Source organism: Hemitrygon akajei, chromosome 18 (genome assembly GCF_048418815.1).
Source record: "Hemitrygon akajei chromosome 18, sHemAka1.3, whole genome shotgun sequence".
In the NCBI taxonomy this organism is placed as follows: domain Eukaryota; kingdom Metazoa; phylum Chordata; class Chondrichthyes; order Myliobatiformes; family Dasyatidae; genus Hemitrygon; species Hemitrygon akajei.
The window spans coordinates 5,593,032-5,612,431 of record NC_133141.1 but is presented as its reverse complement, the minus strand read 5'-3'; the positions used below and the strand labels follow the sequence as shown (position 1 = coordinate 5,612,431).

General features: G+C 37.6%; 1 protein-coding gene across 1 annotated transcript in view; it reads left to right on the top strand.

Annotated features, from left to right (window-relative positions):
- Positions 1-5,407: 5,407 nt before the first annotated feature.
- The window catches only part of map3k14a (mitogen-activated protein kinase kinase kinase 14a), a 54,636-nt gene continuing 40,643 nt past the window's right edge, over positions 5,408-19,400 (top strand). Inside the window, exon 1 of the mRNA XM_073070700.1 lies at positions 5,408-5,520. The gene's annotated coding sequence lies outside the window, so the exon portion shown is untranslated. The remainder of the gene's footprint in view (positions 5,521-19,400) is intronic.

The window sequence follows — 19,400 nt, the reverse complement described above, 5'->3', positions numbered from 1 at the left end:
TTTTATTTCAGAATTCCATCACCTGCATTTCTTTTGATTTTCAGATATTAGTGAATTCCAAAGTTTTACCACCACAATTTTAAAAAAAAAATCTGATCTTTGTCTTTAAGGAACTACCTTTTATTGTCAGGCTGTCCCCTTATAGGCTGACTCCTCACTGCATCCAGCCTATTAAATTTTGTAAGTTTCTATGAAAAATATTTTTATCTTTGTAATCTCTAAAGAATACAGTGCCAGCCTATTCAGGCTCTTATGGCAAACCTACCATTCATGAAATTTGTCTAGTAAGTCTTTGCTGTATTCCTCTATGGCAAGTGCATTCTTTCTTAAGGAGATCATAAATTAGAGTCATAGTGTCAGAGAGAAGTACAGCACAGAAACAAGACCTTTGACCCATCGAGTCCATGCCAAAACCAGTTAAACTGCCTAATCCTATCGACAATAGCCCTCCTACCCCTACCATCTAATTTTTGCTTGAACATAGAAGTCGAGCTCACATGGACCACTAGTGCTGGCCACATTCTTGCAGCCCGCTGAGTGAAGATGTTTCTCCTCATGTTCCCATGTTCCCCTTAAACTTTTCACTTTAACCCTTACACCATGACCTCTGGCAGTAGTCCCATCCAAACTCAGTGGAAAAAGCCTATTTGTATTTATCCTATCTATACCCCTCATAATATTGTATACCTCTATCAAATCTCGTCTCAATCTTCTACATTCCAAGGAATACAGTCCTAACCTATTCAATGTTTCCTTATAACTTAGATCCTCCAGACCTGATAACATCCTTGTAAATGTTCTCTGCACTCTTTCAACCATGTTTACTTCTTTCCTGTAGGTAGGTTACCAAAACTGCACACAATACTCAAAATTAGGCCTCGCCAACGCCTTATACAACTTCAACATAACATCTCATCTTCTGTACTAAATACATTTATTTATGAAGACCAAATTGCCAAAAGCTTTCTTTATAATCCTATCTACCTGTGACGCCACTTTCAATGAATTGTGTACCTGTATTCCCAGATCTCTTTGTTCTATCACACTCCTCAGTGCCCTTCTGTTCACTGTGTGAGACCTAACCTGGTTGGTGTTACCAAAGTGCAAAACCTTGCACTAGTCTGCATTAAATTCCATCTGCCATTTTTCAGCCCATTTTCCCAGCTGATGCAGATGCCTCTGCCAGCCATGATAGCCTTTTTCACTTTCCACTATACCTCCAACCTTGGTGTCACCTGTAAATTTGCTGATCTAGTTAACCACATTATCATCCAGATCATTGATAGAGATACCAAACAACAAAGGACCCAGCACCGATCCCTGCAGCACACCATGAGTTATAAGCCTCCAGTCAGAGAGGTAACCCTCTACTACCACTGTCTGGCTTCTCCCACAAAGCAAATGTCTAATCCAATTTACTACCTCATACTGAATGCCGAGCGAATGAACCACCTTGACCAGCCTCCCATACGGGACCTTGTCACATTGTACACATTATTCCATTATTCTGAGAACTTGTCACATTGTACACAGTATTCCAGTTGCAATTTCAGAAAGGTCCAAAACTTTTGCAATAAGACTTCTTTTCCCTTCCAATAAAACTTATGAATAATAAAGCCAAACAAAGTCTAACTACCTGGTTAGAGAACAGATTAAGTATTAAGTGAGCAAGGGATTTTCTCTTTGGTGCGAAAGAGGAAGAAAGGTGTCTTGATAGAAGTGTATAAGGTGTAGATGGAGTGGACAACCAGTGCCTTTTTTCCAGTATGATAATGTCCAATTCTAGAGACATCTGTGTAAGGTAAGTATTGGAAAGCTTATAGGAGATGTCAAAGGTAGGTTCTTTGCACAGAAAGTGGTGGATCCTTGAGCCGTACTGCTGGGGTGGTGTTAGAGGCTGATACAACAGGGGCTTTTAAGACAGTCTTAGATAGGCATATGGATATAAGAAGTAGGAGGGTTTTGGGCTGTGTAGTAGAGAAGGTTTAGATTGACCATGGAATAGGTTTATACAGGTCTGCACAACATTGTAGGCTGAAGGGTCCATGCCTGACTGTACTGGTCCATGTTTATATCACATGCTTTTCTGATTGCTTGCTGCATCTATCTGCATGTTGGCTTTTAGGGCTTCGTGGTAGCATTGTGGTTAGCACGATACAATTAGAGCTCAGGCATCATAGTTCAATCCTGGCATCATCTGTAAGGAGTCTGTTCATCCTCCCTATGGAATGGATGGGCTTTCTCTGGGTGATACAGTCTCCTCCCACAGTCCAAGGATGTACTTAGTTAATTGGTCATTGTAAATTACCCAGTGATTTCGCTGGGGTTAAATTGGGAATTGCTGAGCAGTGTGGCTCGAATAGCCAGAAGGGCTTACTCCACACTGTATCTCAATAAATAAATTATGTAAAAGTCCTTTAAGTCTATTTGCATATCAGCACTACCCAATCCATCATCATTTAACAAATATTTTGCACCAAGGTGGAGGGCCTTACATCTTGTTTTCGTTCACATGCTCAGGTGGTCCATATCCCCTTGAAGCTTCTTTACATCCTTTGCCATATTCACAATCCCACCCAGTATCAATCTTACCTAGTTTAGTACCAAGATGCAGCTGAGTACACAGAGCACAGTAAAGTTGATGGAACTTTTCAGCATCCTGGCTATAGTGTACAAGGTTGGTGCTTCAGAAATGGGTAACATTTTTTTTCAAAAATGTGTGTGTAAAAGTATTGACTCATTAAGTATATGTGGAGAAGGATAACAGATGGAATATAATGAGAAATTATTTTGGTTATTTTAGTAAGGAAAATAACATTTCATTGTAGGGTTTAGAAGTTGGTGGAATCACCCAGGAAGAGATGTTTTGGCATTTTATGACCTAAGGAATTTTATTTACTCAGAACAATATGAATCTTTGTGATTATCTAACCAAGAGGTCTGTGAAACCTCAGTTGTTGGCCATATTTTAGACTGTGGTGAATGGAATTTTGAATACCAAGAAAATCACGGGCAATGGGAACTTAGTTCTCTTCAACCTTTGGGTTCTTGAACCAACCAGCACAACTTTAATCACTATGTGTAATACTATGGCCACTTTGCACTAAAATAGATATTTTTGTTGTATATACTACCAACATTGCCTCTAATTTGTTTTATAGCTGTATGGACTAAATTGCACTGAGCAGGAAATTTTTACATGACCTGAAAACTAGGCACCACTTTAATTTTTTGTTGTTGTGTAATATGCACATCAAACAAACACAAATCACAAATCATAAGTAAACAACGTCAGGCGGTCAAGACAACTGACAGGCACAATGGCAAAAGTAAAATGTTTTGACTAGATGGTATTGGCATTTAGCAGGCCAACAGTTTATTAACAATGAGCTACTGACTGCAATTCTGTGTTTATTGTTACAATTTGTAACAGTGTGGTAACTTGAAACATTGACAATGTAAATACATTGAAAGTCTAAAATGTTTCAAAGTAAAGGTTGTGGTATATTTTTTATTTGAAAATTTATGGTTTGTATTCATTAACACATAATTGTGAAATGCCCTGTAATTAATTATATTAACATAGATTTCAAAATTATATTAGCATTATTTGAAAATTATATTAACATTATACAAAAGAAAATTCCAGCTGCGTGGTAATAAAGGCCATGTACTCGGGAACAATTCAGTTACTACATGGCCGTGCAGCCTGGAGAAAACAGTGTATCTCAGGGTATATATAGTGACATATATGTATTTTGATAATTTTACATTGAACTTTGTATTCTTTCTTGTAAAAATTGAATTTAATTTGTTAAATTTATGATTTTCTTGTGAATGCTGCTTATACGATGCTATATGTCTGTGATACCGCTGCAAGTGGTTTTTCATTGCACCTGTGCTTACTTATACTTGTGCAAATGACAATGAACTCACCTTTGACTTTGGAAGGAACATGCACTTACAGTATTAGATCAGATACGATGAATCTAGTTTCTATTTCTTATGCTTTTCCATGCCATTACTTGGTAAAGGCATTTACTTGAGCTCCTATATTTTTGCTCAGATGAATAGTAAAGATGTTAGCAGTAAGCAAAGGTACACCGACAATCAACACTGGTGCACCTTAAGGATTTGTGCTTAGCCCTCTTCTCTACTCTCTCTACATCCATGATTATGTGGCTAGAAATAGCTCAAACATTTTTAAATTTACCAGTGACACAACTATTGTTGACAGAATTTCAAATGGTGACAAGGTGGCATACAATAGTGAGATAGATCAACTGGTTGCGTGGTGTTGTAACAGTAACCTTGCACTCAACATCAGTTAGACCAAGGAACACGCATCAGTCCTCATCGAGGAATCTGCAATGGAAAGAGTGAGTAGTTTCAACTTCCTGAGTGTCAACATCTCTGAAGATCTATCCTGGGCCCAACATATTGATGCAATTACAAAGCAGGCATAACAGTGACTATATTTCATTAGAAGTTTGAGGAGACTATCAATGAAAACAATTGCAAAGTCCTGCGGGTGGAGAGCATTCTAGTAGGTTGCATCACCGTCTGGGATAGAGGAGCTACTGGACAGGATTGGAAAAAGCTGCAGAAAATTGTAAACTCAACCAGTTCTATTATGGGCACTGGCCTCCCCAGCATCAAGGACATCTTCAAAAGAAGATGCCTCAAAAAGGTGCCATCCATAATTAAGGACCCCCATCATCCAGGACATGCCATCTTCTCATTGCTACCATCAAGGAGGAGGTACGAGTCTGAAGACACACACTCAACATTTTAGGAACAGCCTTTTCCCCACACGACATATGACAGTGATATTAAACCTGATTCTGATTCTAAGTGAAGTGATTGTCAAGCACCTTTCCCAGATATTCTAATCAATATTTCTCCTTAAACTAAACCCAAAATGAAATCTCAGGCCATTATCTCACTTATATTTTTGCACCTTACTATGTAAGAACAAATCATGGTATTTCTTATACTGTAACATGTTGTAGACTACTTTTAATTAGCTGCAAAGTTCTTTATGATATCCCAAGGTTGCAGAAACGCCATGTTAAAAACAGTTTTTGAAGTTGAGTGCAGGAGACGCCCTTCACTCAACATGTTACAATGTTGTTGGTCCCCAGCAGAGGGAGCGATCAAATAAGAAATCTCTCGTGAACGTAAACGTAAACAGGAAATTTAAAATGTTATTGTCATAAAATGTTGCCAGTACATAGAAAAAAATGTGAAATCAGATAAATCGGTTTTTTTGTGGGTTACATTTTGAAGTGTCCTTTACTTGGTACAAGACTATGTCACTCTTGGAGTTTGTAGGCTGATTTGGTAACGTGTATTTTTAGCTCCTATTAAAGGCTCAGTTTCAGTTTTATGCTTAATCAGTTCTAAACTACTCCCCGCGAATGGGAAGTGCCATTGATTCTCACCATTCGATTTGGGTCAGAGAGGAATTCGCAACGAGACTATTAGCTTTTCTGAATCTCACTAGGTCCGGAATCACAGGTGAGAGTTGGGATGAAAGCTTTAGTGAAATACTTACTTTAGTATTGAACTGGAGAGGCTTTGATTAGATTCCTACTGAGTTTAAGAAAACGTAAAGATTAAAATGGCAGAATTGTGTTAAAAAACGGAAGTTTGTCAAGCAGCATCGAGGACATTTTGTGAAATTAATTTTCTAACGGTGTGGGGTTTCTTCATTCAGTGTTTAGAATACCTTCCACTTGTTTGGGGCATTCCTGCACTCTTCAATTAATACAGTAACGATGCTGTATGTTGTCCGATGAAGAATTTATTCTTCAATTAAAACTTACTAAATGTCTTGTTATTACGATTGCTTTAAATTGTATTGTTTAGTTACAAATGCCTGGAAATATTGCTTGCATGGCTAAACTACGGTTTATTTACTCTAGATTACTATTTAAAAGTTAATTCCAATGGAAGCTTGAATTAATTTGCAAACTATATATTTTGTATATTTTTTAATAGTTGCAGTCTAGTTTTTGGATTATGTTTATCACTGGCACCTACTTGTCTGAGGTTCACAACAGATGATTTAAATAAATAGTTGTACTTTCAGCTCCTATTTAATAATCAAAATGTTATCAAAATATATGTGACTTATTTAACTTAGTCCATTAATGTAGTCTTAGTTAAATAAAGTGCATTAATATTATGGAATAATGAGAGGAAACAAACAAGCAACTGGTTTATTTAGTATTGCATGAACAGTACTACAATTGTTCACAAATTTTTTTTGCTGGTCCTATTGCTTTGATGCAATGTGAGTTTTTTTTTAATGGACATTCTTGAAAAATTGTTGCCTAACTCAAAGTGCCAGAGAATACCAATGTTTTAAGGTGCAGGACTCTTCCTGAGTTAAGGCAGTTTTAACTTCTTGGCTATCTTGAAGTCCATTGTGTCAAGATTCCAGCAAATAAGTTGTACAAATTTAAAAAAAATAGCCAAAATAACTGCGTACTCAAATAACTTCCCTTCATTTTTCATTGGAAATATGTATGGCAACCCAATCCTTGTATTGTAAATATTTGAAATTGGCTTGGTATTTATGGGCCACGGAAAGCTTCCCTATTCAACAGTTTATGGTTTCCTAAGAAATGCTTAAAACTTGATGGATACACTTCACAGTGACTTACTAGATAAAACTTTGAAGGCATTCCCTAGTTATAATGTAATGGATCTTAATGGAATTATCATGCACTAATTCCATATCCCTTGATTAAGGGAATATAAAATCAGGACAGGAATATACAACTTGGATAAAAGATTAGAAATCTTACAGAATGTTTAATAGTTACAATGAAAATACAAAACTCATCATGGTAACACACACAAAATTTCTCCAGTCCTGATGAAGATCTTGGCCCGAAACATCGACTGTACTCTTCTTCACAGATGCTGTTTGGCCTGCTGAGTTCCTCCAGCATTTTGTGTATGTTGCTTGGATTTCCAGCATCTGCAGATCTTCTCATTTGAAATTCATCACGGTATCCAGAGAAAACCAACCAAAATATTTTCAAACCAAATTAATTTGTTGCTTATTTTGCATGAAAAGAATTTTGCAACAACTTATTGACTACAGCTTGGAGTTGATTGTTTTTCTTAATTTTGATCAGCTAATGAACCAACATTCAAACATCAGTTAAACATTATTGATCAGAAAAAATAGTGTATATTTATTTTGTGATTTAGCTAACATCAATATGTGTTCATATTTGCGTTCAAATTCTAGACTATTTGACTATTCACCCAGTGTTCACAATGTTTTTACATCAATAATTCAGAGTTGGATCACACTCAAAATCTAAGTTAATGGAAGAAAATATATTGTCTTTGATATTGTGGGAGTAATAACAGTGAAACTATATCTGATTTCACTGTCACTACTTTGTGAAACTGACACAAAATTTGGGATTACTGCAGTGCTCTAATGTGGAAATCCCAATGTTACTGTCAGTTGTTAATGCAGTTCTGTTTGACATCAAAATTTGGCAAATGAGAGCCTGTGCTAATTGGCCAGCATTTTGGAAAACAATTTTGCTGAAGGTGTGCAAGAAGTTGTATGTCAGTGGTTTGGATGGTGGCGTTGATGATTTTGTGGCCAAGTTTGTGGATGATATGAAAATAGGTGGAGGGTCAGGTAGTTTTGAGGAAGTAGAGAAACTGCAGAAAGACTTAGACAGATTAGGAGAATGGGCAAAGAAGTGGCAGATAGAAAACAGAGTCGGGAAGTGTATGGCCATGCACTTTGGTAGAAGAAATAAATTGTAGACTATTTTCTGAATGGATAGAAAATTCAAAAATCTGTGGTGCAAAAGGACTTGGGAGTTGTGCAGGATTCCCGAAATGTTAATTTTCAGGTTGAGTCTATGGTGAGGAAGGCAAATGCGACGTTAATATTCATTTCAAGAGGACTGGAATATAAGAACAAGGATGTAATGTTGAGGCTTTGTAAAGCACTGGTGAGGTCTCACTTGGAGTATTGTGAGCAGTTTTGTGCCCCTTATCTTGGAAAGGATGTGCTAAAACTGGAGACGGTGCAAAGGTGGTTTATCAAAATTGTTCCAGGATTGAACGGCTTGTCATATGAAGAGCGTTTAATGGCTCTGGGCCTGTATTCACTAGAATTCAGAAGAATGAGGAGTGACCTAATAGAAACCTATCGGATAGTGAAAAGCCTTGATAAAGTGGATGTTCCCAATAGTGGGAGAGTCTAGGTCCAGAGGACACAGCCTCAGAATATAGGTGCAACCTTTTAGAATGAAGACAAGGAGGAATTTCTTTAGCCAGAGATTGGTGAATTACACACAAAAAAATCTTGAAATCTTTCCTTCACATCCTTCAAAAGTCTCTCTACTGATTTGTTAATTTAAAATTTTGAAAAATTGTTTAAGAAGTCTTAAGTGCCTTTATCAATTTTTTTCAAAGTTTAAACCTTAAGCAGTTCACATTAAGCCCGATGGTATGCCTCTGTGTTCTGTTTTCTGTTGTGAGCAGGATTAGTCTTAACCAGCTCACCTGATGTCACCTTAATGCCCACAAAGTCTTGAAGGCCTTGCATGGAAAAAATATCCTTGTGGTTTGTTCTACTTCACGTGGAGAGCTTAGGTGAAAGTATGTGTGCACTTTTTAAGTGACAATGAACCATTCTGACGCAAGTGTTCAGGTGATTTTATTGTACATTGTGTTAGCATGTTTATTTAGTATGCAGTACAGATTTTAGCATTGTTTTGAGAGAGATGAATAATCTGTAATTCATTTGACTATTTTGAAGGTGTCATTTTAAAATTTATAGAGATAAACATTGAAAAGATTTCCATTAATATTTATAACTTCAGTTTATTGTTATTTTATTATATTAAATAAAACTAATATTTTACAATATGTTGGATAATAATTAAGGAATCTTCCATGTCTGATTGATATCATTTACAGTAACTGCTATAGTTTTTGGAATGAGTTAGTCTGGGGATGAGGAAGAGGTCTGCACAATGAATTTGCATTCCTAGTGGTGTTCCCATTGTAGTCTGACATCTGTAAGTCAGGCCTAGATGTAACTCCAGACCCATCAATGCTGGTGACTTAAATATCCCATGGAACCTCATGGTTTAGTCACAATAAGGCATAGGCTTTTCCAGTGATGCTCAAATTCTTAAAAATGAACAATAAGTGGATAATTAGTTCTTTTATCCTACCAGAAGCTCTATTTTGAATTTAGTGAGATAACAAATGAGATTTATAGCTGCTAATTCTCATGGATTGTTCTGGAATGGAAGATTAATCTCCAGGGCACTGCTGTAACCAACATGCACAAGAAGCATGAAAGGGCTACTGTACATTGTGCATTTTCTATCTTTTTTTCAATACCCTTGCTTTGTAGTTCTAATAAAATGGAAGATGAATCAAGCATTTAACTGGGCAGAACAATTGTAAGCAGGAAGTCATGGGATATTTAAGTCACCAGCATTGATGGGTCTGGAATTACATCTAGGCCTGACTTAAAGATGTCAGATTACATCCCCAAAATACTGAATCAGATGGGTTTTTGCAATAATATGTTAATTTGCTAGCCATAATTAGAAATGACTATCTTTTTGAATTCCAGATTATTAATCTGAATTTACATTTCACAGCTACTGTGAATGTGATTTCAGTTTTGTTAGTTTAGCCTTGACATTACTTATGAAGTAACTTAACATCATATTCTAATCACAAATTCATGACACTGAAGACAGGAAAATTTTAGTGGCATTAAAATAATGTGGCTATATATTTACTGATAGTGGTTGGACAACTTCAGCTGTATATTACAACTGCAGTGTCATCCGAAAGGCTAGCATTTGCAGTGTAAATCTGGAGTCAAAAATTGGATTGGCACTGCATTGAAGTCTTCATGCCATTTGAGTGCATTGTACAGAAAGTCTGAGAAAATGCCCATTTACTGTAGGGATCCAAGGAATTCCTTCTGTCCATTTTGTTCCAAAAGCACCTGTTGCTTTTGTTGCCATTGTGACAGTTTGAATTTGGATTGCAACTATTATAACACTTCTATTAGGTCCTTTCCCATAATCAGAAAAGCATGGCAGAGCTTGTGAGCTCTCCACTTTTGAGTATTGTAAGGTTTGAATGCTCAGCTCATTTCTTTGTAAACAAGAGAAACTTCAGAAGGATGACTATACTCAAGCGTCTACTCTATCATTTGCAGCTTAGAATTGAAAGGTATTGAAGGAATTTTATTTAAAAAATAAACTTTTTATTAAAAATATATTTTAAAAAGTACACGGCTTTCTTTACATTAATAATGTCACACGGTCTATACATTCATAGTGTCGTCAAGTCAATACATTTGAAATGTTATCAAATTGATACATTCTGTGTACACAGCACCAGTGCCTCTCCCAAGGCCTCTTAGAGCAGTGTGACCTATCAAGTGTTTGGGGGAACAAGTCTTGAACACTGGTTGAATTGAAGAGATATGATGCAAGGGATTAGTTCATGGATGAAACCAACTGAGCAATTCTCCCTTTCTTGGAACTCTAGGCTTACAGTGACTTGACTGATGGTCCTCCAGAACCTGTTCAAAGATAACTAGTATAAAAATAGCAGAGAATAGGGAGTAATTACAGTAAGTACATCATGCGTGTTCTACAAGACCACGAGCAAAGTTTGAGCCATTTATTGTCTGAGCCCCAAGTATCTACTGAATTATCCTACTGAGCTGAAGAGAGATGTAGTAAAGAAATAGGGTATTTTTAGCATGCTTCACTGTGACTGGAATAATCTGAGTTTTGTGATTTCACAGGATACTGGCAGTCTGCATTTATTAAAGCAAGTACATATTGAAATTTCTTCTTGCTATTAGCAACAGTGTGGTCTTGCGCTTTCCTTAGTGGTTTGAGTACAGTGAAAACATAAAAATATAGGCAAATATGAATAAAGTAATTACTAAAATGGTGGCTGCATTTATAGATAAACAGAAAAATAGGCTTTGTCAAGAAACACATCCATTAATTTCACAAGATTAGAGAAACATTACTGTAAAATTTCAGTGGTTCAATGGTTCCATTTAATATCAGAGAATGTATACAGTATACCATCTGAAATTCTTGACTTTGTGACTTGGTTGGGCATTGGGACAACAGTTATATGGTATTAACAACATATTTTCTGTATGCTTGTGTACCATATATAGGACAATATTTAAAAAGAAGCACCCTTTCTGTAAATGACTTCTTGATGTCATTGAATTACAGTTTTAAAGTCCCCTGAGGCCCAGGATGAAATTATTGCAAGTGCAATTATTCTGATATACACAGGTGTTCAGCCTGAATTGTAAGTTCATGTGAGATCTCAGTCGAACAATTTTAATGATTACAGTGCTGTAGTTATTCATACTATTCTAATAGACATTGTGCAGTTTCATTTAGAAGTGGAGTCAAAGATTATTCTTGTCTGGGTTTGCCAAATGTAGGAGAAGCAGTCACTGCTTTTGGTTAAGATTTAATGTGAGCTGATGGCCAGGCTGGGCATGAGCCTAAATGGCTTTCCTCATACAAACCCCTTTGTGGAAGGGAAAGTTAAATTGGTGTGCTGGATGGGCTTCAGACCAAGAGGACTTGTTGTCTCCAGTCATCAAGTCTTATACTGTGCTTTCTTGTGTTCAGCAACAGTACTAGAAATTAATCCACATTGGATTAATGAGATTTCATATTGCTTTGTTAATATAAATCTTCAGCTACAGAATCCGACCGTGTTAGAAATTCAACTCACCAAGTTGAAAACTATACTTTCAATATTCTCACTGACCTCTTTAAAACAAAATCCTTCTTAAAATGGTAATTTATGAAAATACTTTAAAACAATAAGTTTTTTTCTGAAAATGCAGTTACTTCCAGTAATCTGTATGTTCCACATCAGATTATAAAGATTGTATTCCTGTAAATTTCTAACTATATTGATGCTTGTCTTATGTAGATTTGTAACCCTATGATGTCACACACCCACTGCTGGCTGTTATGAGCTGTTCCCTCAGCTGTGTTGTCACATAACCTTACACCCAAACAGGAAAAATAGTAGTATAAAGAAGAGGAAAATTTTAAAACCTCTACAAAAGATCACCACAAGGTCCACCAAAGCATTATAAGCACATGTGACTGGAAAATATAGATAGGAGAAACTGATACAGAGAAATTCTTGAGACATAAGCATCTGCAGATGCTAGAATGTAGAGCAACAAACAATTTTCTGGAGGAACTCAGCAGGTGAAGAGGAAAGGAATTGTTAATGTTTCAGGTTGAAACCCTACATCAGTCTTGCAAATCTAGAAGTGTTGGCATTATTATTAGATCTTAATGGTTAACTATCCTTCTGTTTGAGACATTCACTACTGTTTATTTTCTCTGTACCTCCTGAAAATATCCTATCATTTTAATTTTCTGAATGAACTGTCCTATGGTGTCATCTGCAAGCATCTGGCTATCCCTGAAATTAACAATGCATCTGCTTTTCACAGCTGTCTGTAAAGTTGTTCTGCATTGTCCTTCAATGACAGTAATATCTAATAAACAGAATGAAATTTTACATTTATAAAGTGCCTTTTTGGCATCTCAGGTTTAACTGTGCTTTAATGAAATGCACTAAGTTTTATATTGTAGGGTTCAAGATAATTTGCACTTTGAAAGATTCCACAAACAGCAGTGGAACAATGACCTGTGTTACTGATACTAAGGAGCAGAGATGTGTGCTCTTTACTCCAAAATAAACAGATAAAAGACCCAAGCCTACTAGGAGAGAAGAATATGGAAAATAAAAATACCATTTGAATGCTGCACGACACAGTAGTACAGCTGGTAGAATATCACATCTCCAGTGTCCCGTGTTCAATCCAGACCTCTGATGCAGTTGGTGTGGCATTTGCCTGTTCTCCCTTTGAATCAGTTTCCAATGGATACTCCCATTTATCCTCACATTCCAAAGACATGTGGATAGGAAATGTATTGGCCCATGTAAAATAACCCTAGCACATGTGGTTGACACAGGGGAGGGGGGCAGAATTACTGATTGGAATTTGGGGTAAGAAAAACTGATGAGCTTAAATGAGTGTTGAATCATCACCACAGACTGTCTAGGCTTAATGGCCTATAGCCAAGCTACATAACTCTCTAATAGGTATCGTGTTGAGCCTTGCCACTAATCGGTTGATGAAAGGACTTTGATCAAGGGAGTTAGTATCTGTAGTGGGTTTGAAAACAAGCAAGGCCCTTTTGTTCACTTAAATGCTGGGGCCAAGAAAGCTTAGAGACACCCACCAGTGCTCCTTGGGAAAATCTCAGCTTTTCCTGCCTTTTCCCCAATCTCAACTTGATCTTCCTTTGAGATCCTTCAAAACATGGTCTCTCACTAACTATAGATTGGTTGCTAAGTAACCATGAGCTTCCTATCTTTACTTGCAGCAACTCTATTCTTTCTTGGTAAGTAGATAAAACCTGGCAATTAAAAGCAGTGAGTTTTTCTGCTGTCTTTGGAAGTCAGGAAACCCAATTAATGGCAGTGTCATCTGTATAAACCTGCTCTGCATTAAAATTTGCATTCAGTGACTTTGTTTTCCTTTCTAAATAGTAGTGAAGCTGTTGGTACAAATATCTAGTGGTGGATAGTTACAGCTGCCTAGCAAAGTAAACTTACTGTAGAATTTTGTAATGAAAGTACTTGTGGATGACCCTTATTACTTTGAATGCTAACAGCCACTGAAACCTGGTAACCCTGAAATATTAAATATATGGGCAGTGGCCAATGCTGACTTTATGATTCCTTTATTTGAATGCTTTAATAATTACGGTCCCAGTCACAGATTAGGCACACTTGCGTTAAGAAAGGAAGCTAAAAATTTTGGAGCTGTATAAGGATCCGTCAAAAACTTGCTAGTTATTGGAATCAATACCAAAACCTCAGCAATGGCCATGCAGAATGCTGTTACAGTTCAGACGGAAGCAGATCTAGGGGATTACAATGCCAAGATATTAGTTCTCAGCTGGAAAATTCAGTTGATTAAAGGAATGAATATTTTTTTTTTAAAAAGTACTCCCAGTAATGAATCTATGAGATTGTCTTGGCCCAATTTAATAAAGGAAATGTGCTGCCTTCACCTAGTTTGATTTATGTTCCTCCAGGTCGACAGCAGTATCATTGACCTTGTAATCAGGGTTCAAAGGCATTTCTTCATCAGTCTTTCTCAGCCGGCTCTTATTAGCATTCTGTAAGCTGAGTCAGAAAGTTATGTGGTTAAATCATACTCTAAGGACTTGAGTACAAAATCTAGGTTGATACTGCCAGAGGTGTTGAATTTTGAATGAGAGATCACAATGAGGTGCTGTTTGCTCCATAAAACAGCCATCCTGTTATTTGGAACAAGAACATGGGAGCTCTTCCTGGTTTTCAAACCAATATTTATCCTTCAGTCAATAAACAAAAATCATTATTTCTTGTTATAACATTACTTTCACTGGAAGTGTGCTTTGAACATTAGTTGTCACATTTTCTACATTATAACTATGAACACACTTTAAAAACTCACCTGCGATACCATGAGCTTGTGTTGCTAGCACATTAAAAATCTTTTGTGGAGTAGATTTAATCTCTGTGCTTATCACTGCCCAAGTATAGTTGGAACACTCCCCGATTTGTTGGAGCCAACTTCCTTCTTGTCCTTGTTGCATACCAGCATACTGCTTGGAAATGGAACTTGTCCACATGGTTCACTCTCAGGCTAATCATCAACCTGTTCACTACAAAGGGTGAATGAGAGGTCTTCTCCACCCCATCCCACCCCCTCCTTTTCAATAATGATAATGGGCAGGTTTGTAATGAGGGAAACAACTGGTTTTGTATGTTATAACTCAGACATCAGTATTTTTCAAAATACCATCATAAAGGCTACTAACAATTCTAACGATTTAGCATTCTGATAAATATAGATTTTAGGAAGCCTGTGGTTTGTTAAGATGGGTTGTATTTGGCAATGCTTTAGTAGAAGTCCAATGGATAACAGAGTATCTAGATATGGGGTTTCCAACCTGTGATTCATGGACCCCCTCGGTTAATGGTAGGCACAGAAAAAGGTTGGGAACCCCTCGTCTAGTAACTCTTATCCATTGGACTTTTACTAAAGTATTGCTGAATACGACCCATTTTAACAAACCAAGGGCTTTTTTTTGTGCTGAATTGTCAGTATGTTTGATAAGCCATGTTTATTGAGAAAACTGTACTTTGATACAGTAGAAAATTTGAACATAATATAACAAGGCAGAGGAGCTTTATTTAACTAAAATGACAGGCCTGGATTTACCAGTAAGGGAACTGAAAAATACTCCTGCGATGTGAGTGAGGTCACTGACAATTTAGTTGCTTCTTAAGACTGTATGTTCAGATTCTAGTTGGTGAGTGGGATAGGAAAATGCGATGAAGCCTTGTAGGCTGAGCTAGAAACAGCTTTGACTGGTTGTTAATGGAGCAAGAGCTTTATTTTTAAATGTAAACAGAAGCTATGTGATTCTCCATTAATGCTATGAACAGCCTCTCTGGATGTTCAACTGTGGGCAGTAATCTCCAAGACCAAACCAGAAAATAGAACAGAGAGCATCTGCAGACATGTAGAATTAATATTTCAGATTAATGACTTTCATTAGAACTAGAAAATATTGGAGATTTAATTTTTCAGGCAGCACAGTGATAGTACAGCTGTTTCACAGCTCCAGTGACCCACGTTCTGTTCCAGATCTCCAGTGCTGTCCATGTAGAGTTTGTACATTCTCTGTTTGACTATGTGGATTTCACCAAGTGCTCTGGGTTCCTCCATGCTCTGAAGATGTGCTGGTTATTAGATTGATTTGCTACCATGACTGGTGTACTAATAAAGGAAGTGTTACTGTGCACATTTAATAGAATGAGTTACTGGGACTGAGTTGGCATTGATTTGATAGTCTGAATGGCCTCCTATATAAGGAAATATGTAAAAAAAAAAGTAAAGGAGAAAGTAGGACAAGGAAAGGATAAAAGGAATATCTGAAGGCATAAGGCTCAATGCTGGAAAAAAATAGGTTAGTGATAATAAGTCAAGAAATAAAATATACCACACATCTACTGCAATTGGCAACAGGGGATTTAGCAGAGGAGATTTGAAGTTTGCAAAATCTTTCTGGTGAAGGGATATCAGTATAAAATGCTGAGACTGTTTTTCTCTCTGACTGTTACTTCCATAATTTGTGTCTCTGTATGAGAAGTTTGCAGCTGGTTACTGTATTTACAGCTCTCGTAGTTGGCACATACCCAATCCCATTACAGTGGACTCAGAAAGTGCCAATGAGTGAAGTGGAACTGATTGGTTACAGATTGCAAAAGCAGTTGTCACAATAAACAGCTTCCAGCTTTCTTCAGGGGGCTTGGGGGTGGGTGTTAAGGTGTGTGCAGGAGGTTGATTAAAAATGTTAGTGACCTGTTTAACAGTCAATTTCTGCCAGTTCCTGTGAAGTACCCAATGATTTTAATATTTTTGTCAACCTTCCTACCTTTTTGTCTCTGGTAAAGAATGTTTGGTCCACTGATGTGCTGCATTGGAAAGGCAGCATCACCACCATTTAGGTTAAGAACTGCAACAGAAACTTGCTTACAGCACTCAATTGCAAAACTGAAGCCTTATATTCATAGTGTTATCTGGCCACTCTAATTCCTGTCACCCTGAGGCTGCTGCTCCTGCAAAATGCTGGACCTCCTGGTGGCTTCCTATTTCATTTTAACTTCCCATTCCCATGGCCTCCTCAGTTACAATGATGAGGTCAAACTTGGGTGGAGGAGCAACACCTCGTATTCCGTCTGGGTGGCATAAGCATCGATTTCTCCAGCTTCTGGCAATTTCTCCTCCCTCCCTCTTGTCTCTTTCCATTCCCATTCCAGTTACCCTCTCAACCCTTCTCTTACCTATCCATTACCTCTCTCTGGTTCCCCTCTTTCCCTTTGTTCCCTGGGCCACTGTCCTCTCCTGTTGGATTCCTTCCTCCTCAGCCCTTTACCTCTTCCACCTATCCCCTCGCAGCTTCTTATTCCCCCCTCCTCCACCCAACCACATAATGGTTCATGATAAATGAGGATGCTGAATAGTTGCGTTTTATGGCACATCAAATTTTACTGCAATTAAATCTAAATTGCTTAAAATATATTCATGATAGTTGCCTCTTTTTCTCAAAATAGCTATTTTTATTTACAGTTTATTTTATTAGTAGACTGGACCGGTAAACATTCCTAGTTCTGTTTAGATAAACCTGGTCATTCACCCTGAATTTCAGATGATTTAATGAAAAAATTATGTAGCACCTAGATTTTGATTTCCTGTCTTTGAGTGATAGGATTGTTTCCCGAACTTGGTCACTTCAAGATAATTTGTAGGCAATAAATTATAAACTGGCGTGCAAAGCAGACTCCCACTGCTTCACACCAGAGACTTGGGAAGTTTTTTAGTACTGTATGATTCAATCTCTGTCTGAAATATCTGAGTTTCATTCAACCATGGCTGTATTGACTTTACTATGGCCCTGTACACCATATGCCCTATGATCACATGAATATTTCATGGAAAACATAAGTTTAAAAGTAAGTTCACTGTGTGAGGAAGAACAAAGTTTCAGCTGAAACAGAGTTTGCTGTAGCAATGATCTGTTGAGCTTTACGTATAATCTGCCAAGAAATATAGCATTGTTTATTTTATTGCTGTGCAACTGAAAATCCACTGTTACTGGAATGAAATACATTAAGCACTGTCTTGGGGATGATTTCATGTTACTTCAGAAATTTAAGCTAGGTCTTATTGGCACAAGGTGCATTTGGCATGTTGTTGCATGTAAACTGATGAAATTTGTCTACATTACCTTGCAAGCAATCGCCTTTGGTTAATCTTTGTACAACTACATTTTTGTTAATGTTGTGCTGACTGGAATGTTGTTAAGCTACTTCTCTCTACTCATTGATGCCAATCCACATTCAACACCTTCCCTTCCACTACAACCATCTTAAATACAAGAAGGGTCTTGACTAACAATGTTGACCATTCCTTTCCCTCCATAGGTGCAGCCTAACCCATTGAGTTCCTCCAGCAGTTTGTTTCCCCCCCCCCCCCCCCCCCAGGTTCCAGTATCTGTAGCCCTTGTCTCAACTTAATCCATCATCATCATCATTATGTGCCATGTCATATGACATGGGTGATCATGATCTTTAAGGCCATTGCCTTCTTTGGTCAGTGTCTTTGCAAGACCGGTGACCCCAGCCATTATCAATACTCTTCAGAGATTCACTGCCTGGCATCAGTGATTTGTGATTATGCATCAGCTGCTCGTATAGCCATCCACCATCTGCTCCCATAGTTTCTCATGACCATGATTGGGGGGGGGGCACTAAGCAGGTGCTACACCTTGTCCAAAGGTGACCTGGAAGCTAGCAAAGGAAGGAGTGCCTTGCATCTCCTTTGGTAGACTCATCTCCACCTTGCCACCTATTTCTTAATCCATGTCTTCCCAAACCACTGAGATCACAGTGAAGCCCCTTCTCATCCTCAAACAAGCTGCCAGTCTCTGGCCAGTTGAGAGTCCAGCAGGTGCCTCTGATGCAGCATGCCTCTGCATAGAGCACTCTCTCCATCAGCTCAGATTCAGGCATTGTCTAACCACAGATGCAGCACCTCTCTTTCCTCAGTCTAGGTCCCAATTGTGCTTGTGACTGCTCCTCTGTCCTCAGCCTTCTGCTACCCAACCCTTGGTCCTGGATGCTGTATTTTCCTTTGAACGGTCAATGTTGCTAGAAGGTAAATGTGTAGAGGTAGTTCAGTTGAGCTCAAGCTTGCAGCTCTAGGTTGAAGGACTGAAATTGTAAATGAGACAGCATGCAGCCACCATTATTGTACCTATTATGACACTTTAAATTTCTAGGTTTGTAATTCAATTCAATTATTTATCCCCAAAGATGTCACTCACTTGTATTAATATTATAGCCAGTCTTTTAACTACAACTCAAATTGACAAGCAATTTTAAAAAAGCATTAACAGGTGTAAGCTATAAGTTCTTCTGTACTATTGCCCTTACTGCTGTGGGAAAATGTACAAGTCAGTTACTTATGACTAATCAGAGTTGGTCAGTTCTTTGAAAAGAAAGCATGAATTCATTGTTGGATTTTAGTTTTCTAATGAAACAAATGTTATGCTGTTTGCAAATGGTAATTTGACCATTGAGATTTTCATATCTTCTAAAGTCAAATTAAAAACATCAGTTAATTAAAGGCATTTAAAAACTTTGCCTGACAAAGACCAGCCAGAATCATACCCTTG